Source organism: Bufo gargarizans, chromosome 8 (assembly GCF_014858855.1).
Source record: "Bufo gargarizans isolate SCDJY-AF-19 chromosome 8, ASM1485885v1, whole genome shotgun sequence".
Lineage (NCBI taxonomy): Eukaryota > Metazoa > Chordata > Amphibia > Anura > Bufonidae > Bufo > Bufo gargarizans.
Genome location: NC_058087.1, coordinates 66,576,276 through 66,591,054, shown reverse-complemented (window position 1 = coordinate 66,591,054; position 14,779 = coordinate 66,576,276). Strand labels below are relative to the sequence as shown.

At 46.7% G+C, this 14,779-nt stretch overlaps 1 protein-coding gene across 1 annotated transcript in view; it reads right to left on the bottom strand.

The window, feature by feature from the left end:
• Positions 1-13,187: 13,187 nt before the first annotated feature.
• Positions 13,188-14,779, bottom strand: part of KANSL1L (KAT8 regulatory NSL complex subunit 1 like) — a 102,152-nt gene continuing 100,560 nt past the window's right edge. The window contains exon 16 of the mRNA XM_044303893.1: positions 13,188-14,759. The gene's annotated coding sequence lies outside the window, so the exon portion shown is untranslated. The remainder of the gene's footprint in view (positions 14,760-14,779) is intronic.

Here is a 14,779-nt window from a genome sequence, read left to right as displayed (position 1 = left end):
AAAAGAAATGGGCATCAGGCTTAGCGCTGCTGCCGGCAGGTTTTTGGCATAAAACTGTGTGAACAGGGCCTAAGGCTCCATTCACACGTCCGTGTGTGTTTTGCAGATCCACGGATCCGCATAACACTGACATCGGCGATGTGCGTTCCGCATTTTGCGGACCGCACATCGCTGGCACTTAATAGAAAATGCCTTTTCTTGTCCGCAATTGCGGACAATAATAGGACATGTTCTATTTTTTTTGGGGGGGGGGGATCGGAATTGCGGACCCGGAAGGGGGGATCGTGCTGCCCCATAGAAATGAATGGGTCCGCAATTCCGTTCCGCAAAATGCGGAACGAAATTGTGGACGTGTGAATGGACCCTAAGGGTGGCGTGACACACTGCTTTTTCGGCAGTTCTTGAGCTAAATCCAGAGGTAGATCGAGCAGCAAGTCATTCCCTTCCATCCCACTTCTGGCTTTGGCTCAAAAAAATAAAATGGCATCACAATCTGCCACGCACAAAACTGTGTGACACCTGGATATAAATATGAATAAAATAAGTGGCTTCACCAGTATGCCTCAGGATAGATCGGTGCACACCCCACAACCTACCCAAAGTCGTTATAAAATGTGGTATATTGAATATATACAGTACATACATACAAGTGTATATATAAAATTCGGGGGGGGGGGGGGCACTCTAACTTCTGGCACTGTATGGACACACTTCAATAGTTTTAGTAAAAGTGAATTTTATTAAGATACAATGTATATACAGAGAAAGTACCAGTGTGATTGGTGGATGTCACGCAGTGGCGTTGCAAGGGGGGTGCGGGCCGCACCGGGTGACACCAGTCTGATGGGGTGTCACCCGCCCCCACCGGCCGCCGGACTGACTTACTATGTGTATTCTGACTGAGCTGATCGAGTGAAACAGCTCAGTCAGATAGCCGGCAGCAGCAGGCAGTGTAATAGGAGCAGAGAGTGGAAGCTAGCCCCGCCCTCCAACCAATCAGAGGCAGCCAGCAGTCCAGCACTGACTCACAGCACAGGGGGAGTCGCAGGGACTCAGAGAATCGTCTTAGTAGTTTATTAGTTAAAAGAATCGTGTCACTGAGTCCCTGCCAGGCTCCCTGCTCTGCGGCTCCCTGTCTCCTGACAAGGAAGGGGGGGGGGGGGGGTGTATTGCATGTAGCAGAGCTGTGTGTGTATAGGGTGCTATAGGGGGGTATAGATTGCATGTAGCAGAGCTGTGTGTGTAACTGTGTGTGTATAGGGTGCTTGTAGCAGAGTAGGAAGCCTGGCAGGGACTCGGTGACAGGATTCTTTTAACTAATAAACTCTTAGACAATTATCTAAATCCCTGCAATAACTATACAGTGTAATTACATCAGTCTGCTCCACTGCATTCACTGCAGCAGAGCTGTGTTTGCCAGGAGCGAGAGGCTCCAGACCTTCGGTTCACTTGAGAGCCGACTCAGCAAGTGAACCGAAGATTCGATGAGCTGCGCATGCGCATTGATCTTCAGTTCACTTGCTTCTGCCGGCTCAGGAAGTGAACCGAAAATCCGATTCATGAAAAAGATCCGAACTTCCCATCTCTAAATTGTGTAAGCCTACGTGCCAGCCTACGTGTGTGCCGTGCGGTGCTCAGGCCCAAGGAGGCGTGACTGAGTCCGTCAGTGGGGCCGCGGCGGATGGCAGCGCCTGTGCAGCTGTCTGGAGGACTCTGGATGGAGGGAGGCGAGGAGGTGGAGCTGCTCTGCTGTGGCCTGTAAAGCTGCCTCTCCAGGCTGGCAGCAGAAGAACACAGAGTGACACTGAGGCACGACTTGTTGGGCGACCCTGCTGGACTGGAGAAGACAACTTAAGGCTGAGACTGGAGCCAGGACCCGACCCCACTCCAGCCAGACCCCAGTGATATATCAGGTACAGTACTACTGATCATTCTCAGCCCAGAGGAGCTGCTGAGTTGATTGGAGGGGTGGGGGGGGGGGCTGTATTGTAAAAGAGGGGGAGAGAAGAGATGGGGGACAAAATGTACAACGTGTCCATGCTATGGAGCCTGGAGGGGAAGAAAAGAAGTGTGCCACCCCCCTCCAACATTGTCGGTCATCATGTCACCGCACCTGATGGTGCAGACTCCAACATTGTCCCCCATTAGGGAGCATAATGGACAGGGGGCTGACAGCTGACATGGGGGCATGATGAATGGGGGCTGACAGCTGACATGGGCATGATGGATGGGGCATGACGGCTGTCATGGGCATGATGGATGGGGTGCTGACGGCTGACATGGGGGGGCTGACATGAGGGCATGATGGCTGACATGAGGGGTATGATAGATGGGGGCTGACGGCTGATATGGGGGCTGATTTGAGGTATGATTAACATTGGGGGTCTGACCTGAGGTATAATGGAAAATATTGTTTCTTATTATACTCCTCTAAAACCTATGTGCATCTTATAGGGCGAAAAGTACAGTCCTCAAACCAGCGATTGAAGCAGAGCGAAGATACCAGGACCACACAGAGGAGAAGCCAGCTGCTGCAGACAGAACCAGGACCAGGTGAGCTGCGGGCGGGGGGGTCGCCGAGATGTAGCTTCGCTTGTGTTGCCAAAAAATCCTTGCACCTGCCCTGGTCACGTCCGCGTGACAGCAGTGACTCACTCACACAGGCGGCCCGCCCAGTGTCTTCAGCTTGTCGTCCTCCTCCAGTGGCCAAATCCTGCGCCTGTGCCGAGGATCTGGGTGTTCGCGCCTGCGCACTGGTTTTCCGATTACTAGCAGAAGCATCGGAATATCCAGTGCGCAGGCCCGTACAGTGACACTCCTGCAAGCGCCGCATCGGAGGGCTGTTGGAGCTGCCAGCCTCCTACCTCCTGACTTTGGCAATAGCAATATTTTTACTGCACAGTACGTGTCCCCTATATTTATATATAATAAACAGAGTCCCACAGTACATAATGTGGGCAAAATATACCTAATTACATAACATTCCCAATAAATAAACTTATTTTTATGTGAAAAAAGGCTATTTTACATTTTTATTAGTGATACTCTTTGGTGCCAGGGGGTGTACCCTGGCATTTTTATTATGGTACACCACCTGGCACCAAAGTGTCAATCACTTTAAAAAAAAAATAGCCATTTTTCACATAAAAATACGTTTATGTATTGGGAATGGTATGTAATTAGGTATATTTTGCCCACATTATGTACCACATTATATAACTAAATTATTATTAACTTAGGCTACTTTCACACTTGCGTTCAGAGCGGATCCGTCTCAGACGGATCCGCTCATATAATGCAGGCGGCGGCTCCGTTCAGTACGGATCTGTCTAAATTATATTGTTAAAATATTTCTAAGTGTGAAAATGGCCTTAGACGGATCCGTCCAGACTTTCAATGTAAAGTCAATGGGGGACGGATCCGTTTGAAGATTGAGCCACAGTGTGTCATCTTCAAACGGATCCGTCCCCATTGACTTACATTGTAAGTCTGGACGGATCCGCTTGCCTCCGCACGGCCAGGCGGACACCCGAACGCTGCAAGCAGCGTTCAGGTGTCCGCCTGCTGAGCGGAGCGGAGGCTGAACGCTGCCAGACTGATGCATTCTGAGCGGATCCGCGTCCACTCAGAATGCATTAGTGCTGGACGGATGCGTTCGGGTCCGCTTGTGAGAGCCTTCAAACGGAGCTCACAAGCGGACACCCGAACGCTAGTGTGAAAGTAGCCAAAATTATTGTACCACATTATATAACTAAATCATTATATAACTAAATTATTGGTTATATGACTAAAAAATTATTGCTTCCGGGGGTGACACCATTTTCTACCGCACTGGGTGACACCAGCCCTAGCAACGCCACTGATGTCACGTGGTGGATCACATAGTGTAAAAATGTGCATCCAACCTCGTACTAATAGCGTATATCAAAAAGTTTGCTTAAGAAAGATGCATATAGCATAAATTATAAAATAATAGTCTAGTAATTGAGATTTAAAAATGGGGATAAGTAGTGTTGAAGCTTGACGTTCTTTTAGGCCAATAAAATGATATCTTCAGTCTGTTACCATCTACTGGTTTAAGGACAACGCTCTTTGTAGCACACGTGATATGTTAGTTCAATTCAACCACGGAACATATTGTGAGATTAATCAGTTCACCTTGAAGGAACTCATAACATGTTTTTCAACTGTCATATTTATATTCAAGTATTCAATGTTATTCTTGTAAAGATGTTCTTACAAGAGAATTGTTCTAAGATGTCCATATAATAATCGCAATGTTTTTGCAGTATATATGTGTGACACCTCCCTAATAGGGCATTTCCCTATCAGCAGAGCACATTTCCCCAGTTGTACCCCTTTATAGTAGGATCTATTGGGCCTAATCAGATTCTTGTTTTGAGTATTGCTGTTGCATGGAATGGATGAACACAATAACCTAAGGGTACCTTCACACTAGCGGCAGGACAGATCCGACAGGCTGTTCACCCTGTCGGATCCGTCCTGCCGCTATTTTACCCTGTCGCCGCTCCACTATAATGAGGACAGGGGCAGAGCTCCGGCGCAGCACGGCAGTGAGAGGTCGCTGGACTAAAAAGTCGGACGTGCAGTACTTTTAGTCCAGCGGCCTCTCGCTGTGCTGCGCCTGAGCTCCGTCCCTGTCCCCATAATACTCAATGGGGACGGAGCGGCAGTCTGGCGAAATAGCAGCAGGACGGATCCGACAGGGTGAACAGCCTGTCGGATCCGTCTTGCTGCTAGTGTGAAAGTAGCCTAAGAAATAGTGTGACCCCCCCCCCCCCCCCTGCTTGATGTTCATTGACTGGTCTAGAGCCCCCTTTTGGGAAACCTGGCTCCCACTACAGTATTTTTCCCCTCACCCATGATGACACCCCATGCGACCAGGGACCTCCCATCCGGGACAGGAAACCTGAGAAGATAAAAGGTTCACACCCCCACCAAGCACAAGTTCAGGCTTCCTGTCCTCCGGATAGGAGGTTCCTGGGAAGATTGAAGATGATTCTCATCTGCAGCTGGGGGGGGGCCCAGGTTCTGATCCGGTGTGGGGCCTTCCCCAGGCGGCTATAATCTCTGAGAGCTGCTGCCTGAAGCCTGCCTTCCCCTGTATTCCGGCGCCGATCCCGAGGGAGCCGCTGTGGCCGTTCTCAGGCGGCTTCCCTCATGCTGTACGGCGTTTTGCCAAGTTCCAAGATGGCGGCCGGGCGTCAGGGAGGCGTCTGCGCATGGCCGCACCCCCGGCGAGCGGTGTAAGGGGGCGGGGCTTATACCCGGAAGCCGGGAAAAGCGCCGGGATAGCCTAGGCGTGTCTTTTAAATATAAATGGGGCTGCGGGGGAATCCAGTCAGCTGATGTAGCACACAGTGCTGTGCTGAAGAGGCTCCATTCCTCCAGAGATGACAGCCAGCAGATGGACGCGCCAAACAGAGTCCCACTAGTCCGGTACCGGTCCTGAGGAGTGGGGACAAAGATCTGCTTGGTGAGATTGATCCTTTTTTTTATTTTTTTTATTAATGGGGTGTTGTTTGACTTGTTTTAGGTTGCAAAGACCCCTAAAAAAGCGGCTTCAAAAACAAAGCATAAAGAGTGTGCGGGATGTAGAGTGGCCCTAGCATCTTCTTATTGTAAGCCGTTATGCACGCCGTGTATTGATAAACTGGTGGCGGAAGAGTCTTAGAGCCTCTCCAGAAATATGAGGTCCTTAATACGATCTGAGGTCAGGGCCTCCTTAAAATCATTTAATAAGGGCCCCCCCTAGGTCACCAGACAAGTCCCCGGATGTTAGGGATTCTGATGTAGACCTCTCGGACGTGGAAGAAAGGGAAGCGGGTCAGTTATTTTCTGACGACGCTACATCATCAGAAGATGAGGAGGCAGGGAGTTGCCTGTTTCCACCTGAGGACACTCAAGACCTACTTAAAGCTGTCAGAGCGACAATGCAACTTGAGGATGTGAAACAGCCTAAGTCAATAGCAGACCTAGCTTTTCAGGGATTAGGCCCCAGGAAACACAGGGTCTTCACCATTCACGAAAATCTTCAAGCGTTAATTAAAAAGGAATGGAAAAATCCTGACCGGAAATTTTTTATCCCAAATTCAGTTAAAAGAAAATATTCCTTTGAAGAAAAAGTAGCAGTAATTTGGGACAAGGCCCCTACAGTAGACGCCCCGGTAGCAAAGATCGCTAAGAAATCTGCATTGCCATTTGATGATTTGGGTAGCCTGTCAGACCCATTAGACAAAAAAGCTGATATTTTATTTAAAACGGGAGTGGAAATCGACCTCTGCTTGCCTGAGACAAGCAGTCGCAGCCTCCTGGGTTTCAAGATCACTGCATATCTGGTTAGATCAGTTAGAACAGCATCTCGGGGGGAAAAAAAGCCAAGAGAGGATCTTTTAGCTTCCCTTCCTACTTTTTCTAAAGCCGCTGACTTCTTAGCAGATGCCTCCACGGATATGATTAGATTTGGCCAGATCGTCCGCCATGTCTAATGCGGCAAGGAGAGCTATCTGGCTGAAGTCCTGGAAAGCGGATCAGGGCTCAAAGGCCAGACTCTGCTCCATCCTTTGTGAAGGTGACAGACTCTTTGGGTCATCTCTTGACGACATACTTGAAAGAGCCTCAGATAAAAAGAAGGGCTTTCCGATTCCCCAACGCCCCCCCTTTTTTCGTAAATACCAGAGTAAAAAACAGAGGGATAGACAGTACGATAGAAGGGAAAGGGATAGATTTCCTAAGAAATCCGGAGGTTTCCTTTTTAAGAACCAGGACCCAAGATCTAAGGACAAGCTACAATGACGCAGAGTCCCGGGTGGGGGAAAGATTCTCTTTTTCTCCCAGCCTGGAAAACTGTAACCAAAAAACGGTTAGATCCCTGGGGGGGGGGGGGAGAGATTGGAGAAGGTTTCCGCCTGGAATTTCTGACCCTTCCCCGGGATTCATTTGTTCAAACAGACTTTTTTTTGTGAGGAAACCCAATGGCTCCTTCCGAGTAATCCTAAACCTAAAGAAACTAAACAAGTTTCTCAAATACAAGAAGTTTCGTATGGAGACCATAAGATCAACCATAGAACTTCTATCAAGAGATTGCTGGATGGCGACTCTGGACTTAGAGGACGCATATTACCATGTGCCAATTCATGCGTCCTCCCCAAAAATTTTAAGAACGGCAGTTTGGGTTCAGGGAGTACCTGCAGTACCAAGCCCTGCCATTTGGGGTTTCGCAAGCCCCCAGAATCTTAACAAAAGTGATTGCAGAGGTGGCTTCCTTTCTAAGATTGTCAGGGGTTCCGTTACTGCAATATCTAGCCGATTTCCTGTTAATTTCCCAAAGAAAAATTAAACCAAAACATCAGTGTTTCCTGCTCCCTGTTAAAGAACCTAGGCTGGAAAGTAAATTGGGAAAAGTCTTGCCTGTCACCATCTCAGACCTGTGTGTTTTTAGGCATCCTCTTAGATTCCCGGGTATAAAAAACTTTCCTTCCATCTACCAAGATAATTTCCATCAGGGAACACGTTTGGGATCTCTTCAGGTCTTACCTTTGCTCTTTCAGAAGGGCGATGGCAGTACTGGGCCACCTGACAGCAACAATTCTGGCGGTCCCATATGCGCAGGCCCATACGAGAAAACTACAGTCCTGCATCCATCATCAATGGGACGGTTGCCAACAGTCGTTAGATCGGACCTTCCATTTATCCTCGGAAGCAAGGATGTCTCTCCTTTAGTGGACAGTGCCAGAGAATCTTTCGGCAGGAGTACCCTGGTCCTTTCAGGATCCGATACTAATAACTACGGATGCCAGCCCATGGAGGTGGGGGGCTCACTCCAAGAACAAAGGCTGGCAGGGGAGGTGGGATTTGAACACCAGGAAAGCCACCTCAAACTTCAAAGAGCTAAAGGCAGTGGAAATGGCGTTTAAAATCAGTATTTCCGGGCATATCCCACAAGAAAATAATCCTATACTTGGACAACTCAACAACAGTCGCATATATCAACCATCAAGGGGGAACGAGGGTACCCTCTCTGGCAAAACTTTGTCAGTAGATTTTCCAGCTGGCAGAACAGAAACATCTGTTCCTGTCGGCAGCCCACATAAAAGGGAAGGAGAACATAGTGGCCGATTTTCTGAGCCGCGTCCAGCTAAAACAAGGAGATTGGTGTCTAAACCCAGAGGTATTCTCCCAGTTAGCTCAAAAATTTGGCCTCCCCACGGTAGACCTCTTTGCCTCCAGGAAGAACAAAAAAGTAGAGAGATTCTTCTCCCTGAACCGTTCGGACAATCCAACAGCCCTAGACGGTTTGGTCACAGGAGGAAGGTTATGCCTTCCCTCCTTTTTCCCTAATTCCGCAAGTCCTAAAAAAAAGTCCAGAAGAAAAAGCTATAATTACCCTGATTGCCCCAGTATGGCCGAAAAGATCCTGGTACTCCAACCTGCTAAACTTAGCGATAGCGCCCCCCCCCCCCCTGGATTTTGCCTCCTTGGGAGGATCTATTGTATCAAGGCCCGATTCTGGGTCTTTCCCAGTCGGTAGTTACCACCATTTTGGGTAGTAGGAAATCCACTACGGCTAGGAAATACAATAAGATCTGCGAAGTCTTCTCCTCTTTCCTAGGTACCAGTCCTGACCCTTTCTCTCCTCCAGATGTTTCAAAAGCCCTAGACTTTTTACAAGCTGGTCTGGACAAAGGGCTGAAGGCTTCCATCCTGAGAGTTCCTTTTTTCATGTGCAGCTGGCCCTTCATCCTTGGGTAAAAAGGTTTCTATCAGCGGCCTCCAGGGTCCGCCCTTCGATAAGACCTTTGTCCCCTCCTTGGGACTTGACGGCCCTGTCACAGAAACCTTTTGAACCTCTGTCAGAGATCCCCATAGACATGTTCTTCTTTAACATGTCCTTTTTACTGCCCAGATCTTAGATGACAAGGTTATCATCAGGCCACTCCCGTCCTTTCAGCCAAAAGTGGTTACGGACTTCCACAGAAGTCAGGATGTTTATCCTTACATCCTTTTGCACAAATCCTTCCAATAATTTAGAAAGGGAGTACCATTGCCTTGACGTTAAAAGATGTTTGCTAACTTATCTGGAGTCTACTTCGGCCTGGAGGTTAGAAGAAAACCTCCTTATTCAGTTTTGGGGTAAGAATAAGGGGCGAAAAGTGTCCACGGCAGTCATTGCTAGATGGGTCAAAAGGGCCATTTCCAAGGCCTACCTAGCACAGGGTCTCTCTCCCCCTTCAGGGTTTGGAGCTCACTCCACCTGATCGGATGCCTCTCTAGCTCAAATTTGTAGAGCGGCTATGTGGAGTTCCCTACTTTCTTAAAGCATTACAGGCTCCAACTTCATGCGGATACCGCCTTTGGTAGGAAGGTGCTTCAGGCGGTGCCCCGCCCGAATTGCACGAGCACACCATAATTGGACTGTTGAAGACTGGAAAAATGTTGCCTGGTCTGATGAGTGGCGATTTCTGTTGAGACATTCAAATGGTAGAGTCCGAATTTGGCGTAAACAGAATGAGAACATGTACCCATCATGCCTTGTTACCACTGTGCAGGCGGTGGTGTAATGGTGTGGGGGATGTTTTCTGGGCACACTTTAGGCCCCTTAAATGCCACGGGCTACCTGAGCATTGTTTCTGACCAGGGGTCGAGTGGAGGGGGAACGCGTGGGAATGGCGTTCCTGCACTTTTTTCATGGCAGGAACGCCGTTCCCTTTCAGCCTCAAGCCAGGAGAACGCGGCTGAATCAGATTCACAGGGGGAGACGGAGCGCACTGTGCAGGGCAGGCTAAGGGGAGGGAGGAGGAGCGGCTTCAGTTGAGAGGAAGCTGTCTGTGCTGTGCTGCTGCCTGCGACTCCTCTCATGGCGCCCCGCCCCCTACTGACATCATCTCCTTCACTTCTTCTGTCGGCCAGATACACTGTTCAGTCACTTCGGGCAGAGTGTTCGCAGCTGAGATCATTTAGAATGTCTTTCAGAAAAGTTTGTCCTGGGATTCGAACTCACGACCTCTACACATCAGAAGAAGGCATTTACCCTCACAGCCATGAAAAAAAAAAAAATATATATATAAGACTTCTACTGATACCTAGTTTACTGATACCTAGTGTACAACCATACACATGACAGCTGCCCCAACACACCCAGCTCTGCTACATCCATACACAGTGGGCAGCTGTCATGTGTATGGTTGTACCTAGGTATCAGTAGCACTAGGTATAGTAGTCTTTTTTTTTTTAAGTAACTAGCTAGATAGCTTTATAGGCTGTGAGGGCATATGCCTTATCTCTGATGTGTAGAGGTCATGAGATCGAATCCCACAAACTTTTCTAAAAGTGTTTTTTTTTTTTTGTCCGCAGCGACACAAATTACAGCATGCTAGATTTTCTGTGCTTTTTTATTTTTTGGAGGGGGGGGGGGGGGTTTGCAGTGGTTCTTGGGTGAGTTCCCACACTTTTTTTCCCAGGACTTGACCCCTGTTTCTGACCATATCCATCCCTTCATGACCACCATGTACCCATCCCCTGATGGCTACTCCCAGCAGGATAATGCACCATGTCACAAAACTCTAATCATTTCAAATTGGTTTCTTGAACATGACAATGAGTTCACTGTACTAAAATGGCCCCCACAGTCACCAGATCTCAACCCAATAGAGCATCTTTGGGATGTGGTGGAACGGGAGCTTCGTGCCCTGGATGTGCATCCCTCAAATCTCCATCAACTGCAAGATGCTATCCTATCAATATGGGCCAACATTTCTAAAGAATGCTATCAGCACCTTGTTTAATCAATGCCACATAGAATTAAGGCAGTTCTAAAGGCAAAAGGGGGTCCAACACCGTATTAGTATGGTGTTCCTAATAATTCTTTAGGTGAGTGTATGTGTGTGTATGTGTGTGTGTGTGTGTATATATATATATAGTATATATATATATATATATATATATATATATATATATATTATTTTAGTACAGACCAAAAGTTTGGACACACCTTCTCATTCAAAGAGTTTTCTTTATTTTCATGACTATGAAAATTGTAGATTCACACTGAAGGCATCAAAACTATGAATTAACACGTGGAATTATATACATGACAAAAAAGTGTGAAACAACTGAAAACATGTCATATTCTAGGTTCTTCAAAGTAGCCACCTTTTTGCTTTGATTACTGCTTTGCACACTCATAGCAACCAATGACTCCGTGCGCTCCTGCACTCTGAAGAAATCCAGGCCGGTATCACACGGACCTCGTTCCACGGACGTGTGAATGCAGCCTAAGATGTGGCAAGCTCATAGAGACTAATCTAAAGTGACTTGGAGTTGTGATTGCCGCAAAAGGTGGTTCTACAAAGGTGACTTTAGGGGGTGAATAGTTAAGCACATTGACTTTTTCAGTTATTTTGTCCTATTTGTTGTTTGCTTCACAAGAAAAAAAAAAAAAAGAAAGAAATCTTAAAAGTTGTGGGCATGTCCTGTAAATGAAATTATGCAAATCTTCAAACAATCCATGTTAATTTCAGGTTGAAAACACGAAAAAAGTCAAGGGGGGGTGAAGTCAGGGCAATATATATATACACAGTACAGACACACCTTCTCATTCAAAGAGTTTTCTTTATTTTCATGACTATGAAAATTGTGGATTCACACTGAAGGCATCAAAACTATGAATTAACACATGTGGAATTATATACATAACAAAAAAGTGTGAAACAACTAATAATATGTCATATTCTAGGTTCTTCAAAGTAGCCACCTTTTGCTTTGATTACTGCTTTGCACACTCTTGGCATTCTCTTGATGAGCTTCAAGAGGTAGTCACCTGAAATGGTTTTCACTTCACAGGTGTGCCCTGTCAGGTTTAATAAGTGGGATTTCTTGCCTTATAAATGGGGTTGGGACCATCAGTTGCGTTGTGGAGAAGTCAGGTGGATACACAGCTGATAGTCCTACTGAATAGACTGTTAGAATTTGTATTATGGCAAGAAAAAAGCAGCTAAGTAAAGAAACACGAGTGGCCATCATTACTTTAAGAAATGAAGGTCAGTCAGTCCTAAAAACTGGGAAAACTTTGAAAGTGTCCCCAAGTGCAGTCACGAAAAACATCAAGCGCTACAAAGAAACTTGCTCACATGTGGACCGCCCCAGGAAAGGAAGACCAAGAGTCACCTCTGCCGCGGAGGATAAGTTCATCCGAGTCACCAGCCTCAGAAATCGCAGGTTAACAGCAGCTGAGATTAGAGACCAGGTCAATGCCACACAGAGTTCTAGTAGCAGACACATCTCTAGAACAACTGTTAAGAGGAGACTCTGTGAATCAGGCCTTCATGGTAGAATATCTGCTAGGAAACCACTGCTAAGGACAGGCAACAAGCAGAAGAGACTTGTTTGGGCTAAAGAACACAAGGAATGGACATTAGACCAGTGGAAATCTGTGCTTTGGTCTGATGAGTCCAAATTTGAGATCTTTGGTTCCAACCACCGTGTCTTTGTGCGACGCAGAAAAGGTGAACGGATGGACTCTACATGCCTGGTTCCCACCGTGAAGCATGGAGGAGGAGGTGTAATGGTGTGGGGGTGCTTTGCTGGTGACACTGTTGGGGATTTAGTCAAAATTGAAGGCTTACTGAACCAGCATGGCTACCACAGCATCTTGCAGCGGCATGCTATTCCATCTGGTTTGCGTTTTGTTGGACCATCATTTATTTTTCAACAGGACAATGACCCCAAACACACCTCCAGGCTGTGTAAGGGCTATTTAACCATGAAGGAGAGTGATGGGGTGCTGCGCCAGATGACCTGGCCTCCACAGTCACCAGACCTGAACCCAATCGAGATGGTTTGGGATGAGCTGGACCGCAGAGTGATGGCAAAAGGGCCAACAAGTGCTAAGCATCTCTGGGAACTCCAAGACTGTTGGAAGACCATTTCAGGTGACTACCTCTTGAAGCTCATCAAGAGAATGCCAAGAGTGTGCAAAGCAGTAATCAAAGCAAAAGATGACTACTTTGAAGAACCTAGAATATGACATTTTCAGTTGTTTCACACTTTTTTGTTATGTATATAATTCCACGTGTGTTAATTCATAGTTTTGATGCCTTCAGTGTGAATCTACAATTTTCATAGTCATGAAAATAAAGAAAACTCTTTGAATGGGAAGGTGTGTCCAAACTTTTGGTCTGTACTGTATATAATTTGTTTTACCTTAATAGGTTTACTACGGAGTAGCCTTCTACTCCTCGGTAAAGTTCTTAGGGAATTTCCCTGATGAACAGTCTAAATCAGAAGAGATATAATTTACCGTATTGGAGCTCTCTCTCTCTTTTCTTAAGTGTGTTCACCTCCGGAGTACTGTTTATTACTATCACTGGTGCTTGGTGGGGGTGTGAACCTTTTACCTTCTCAGGTCTCCTGTCCCGGATGGGAGGTCCCTGGTCGCATGGGGTGCCGTCATGGGTATCGAGAAAAACGATTACCGGTAAGCAATGTTGTTTTCTGACCTCTCTAAACAACATGGGGGCAGATACGTTACAGCAACACCATCTTAGCGGGGAAACACAAAGGGTCGGACAACACAATTTACTGCAATAACTTTATTTTAAAAAATTCAACAGAAGATAACTTGTTCATGGTTTAGAAAACGGACAAGCTGAAGAGGACCTGTCAACTCTCCATGCTATTGTATGGGGACTGGAAGTATTTACAAGTGCTGGAGCATCTTTTCTTAGCGCTCTGCCTTGTGTCTTTCCTCTGTTATTCTTCCTGGAAAGGTATGCCTATTCAGCGTGTCAGCACTGATGGAACAGTGTCAAACAGTTTATAATGTAGTCACACGTTTCCAGGAAGAATAACAGAGGAATAGCACAATGCCGAGTTCTAAGATGACCTCGAGTTGTTAATTCATAGGAAATACATGTATTTCTAAGACAGACATGGCAGGAGGGGTGCCGGATCCTTTTGTTAAAATTATTTCTTTAGACAAGGACAGAGATCCGCAACCTTTGGCACTCCAGCTGCTGTGAAACTACAACTCCCAGCATGCACACTTGGCTTACCTGGTCTTATAACTCCCATAGAAGTGAATGGTGCTGGCTGGGAGTTGTAGCTTCAGAACAGCTGGCGGTTGCTGATCCCTCGACAAGAACTGACAAGTTAGTATAAGAGCTAATGTCAAGTCGTCGGCAGTCTTCGCCACACCTTCCACTGAATCCTTGAATGGTCATGTAAAAGGCGATGACACAATATAAACTGTGAACAATGAATGTAAAACTGCACAGCGTGAAACAAAGAACTACTTTAGGTTACGTGGAAACAGATCCATGTGGATCAGGTTGTATCATCCATTGTATGCTGGCAGGTCTGCATTATAGAAGGCTCAAAATCACAACATAACAGCAAACCTCAAATGAAACTTTCACATGGAGACAGACCTCCATAAATTAGGAACTATCAGATGCCCTACTACCACTAAGTACAGTAGTACCCCTTGAATGGCCCCCAAAATCCTGAAGTGTGCACTGCATGTAAAGTGTACAGAGAAGTGTTCTGCTTTGCTTCTGGTCCACCAGCTTACTGCTACCAGGACATCCTCATTTCCTCTGACATTTGTGTGGACCTCTTGTATCCTACAGTCAAATAACATGAAGCTGGACCTGAATGTTCATAACTCCTGGAGTACTGGACGCAGGATCTAATGGTGACTGGCCAAATCATCTGCAGGGCTTCGGGGTCTTCAACCTCACCTTTGAAAGACAAAAGCAGA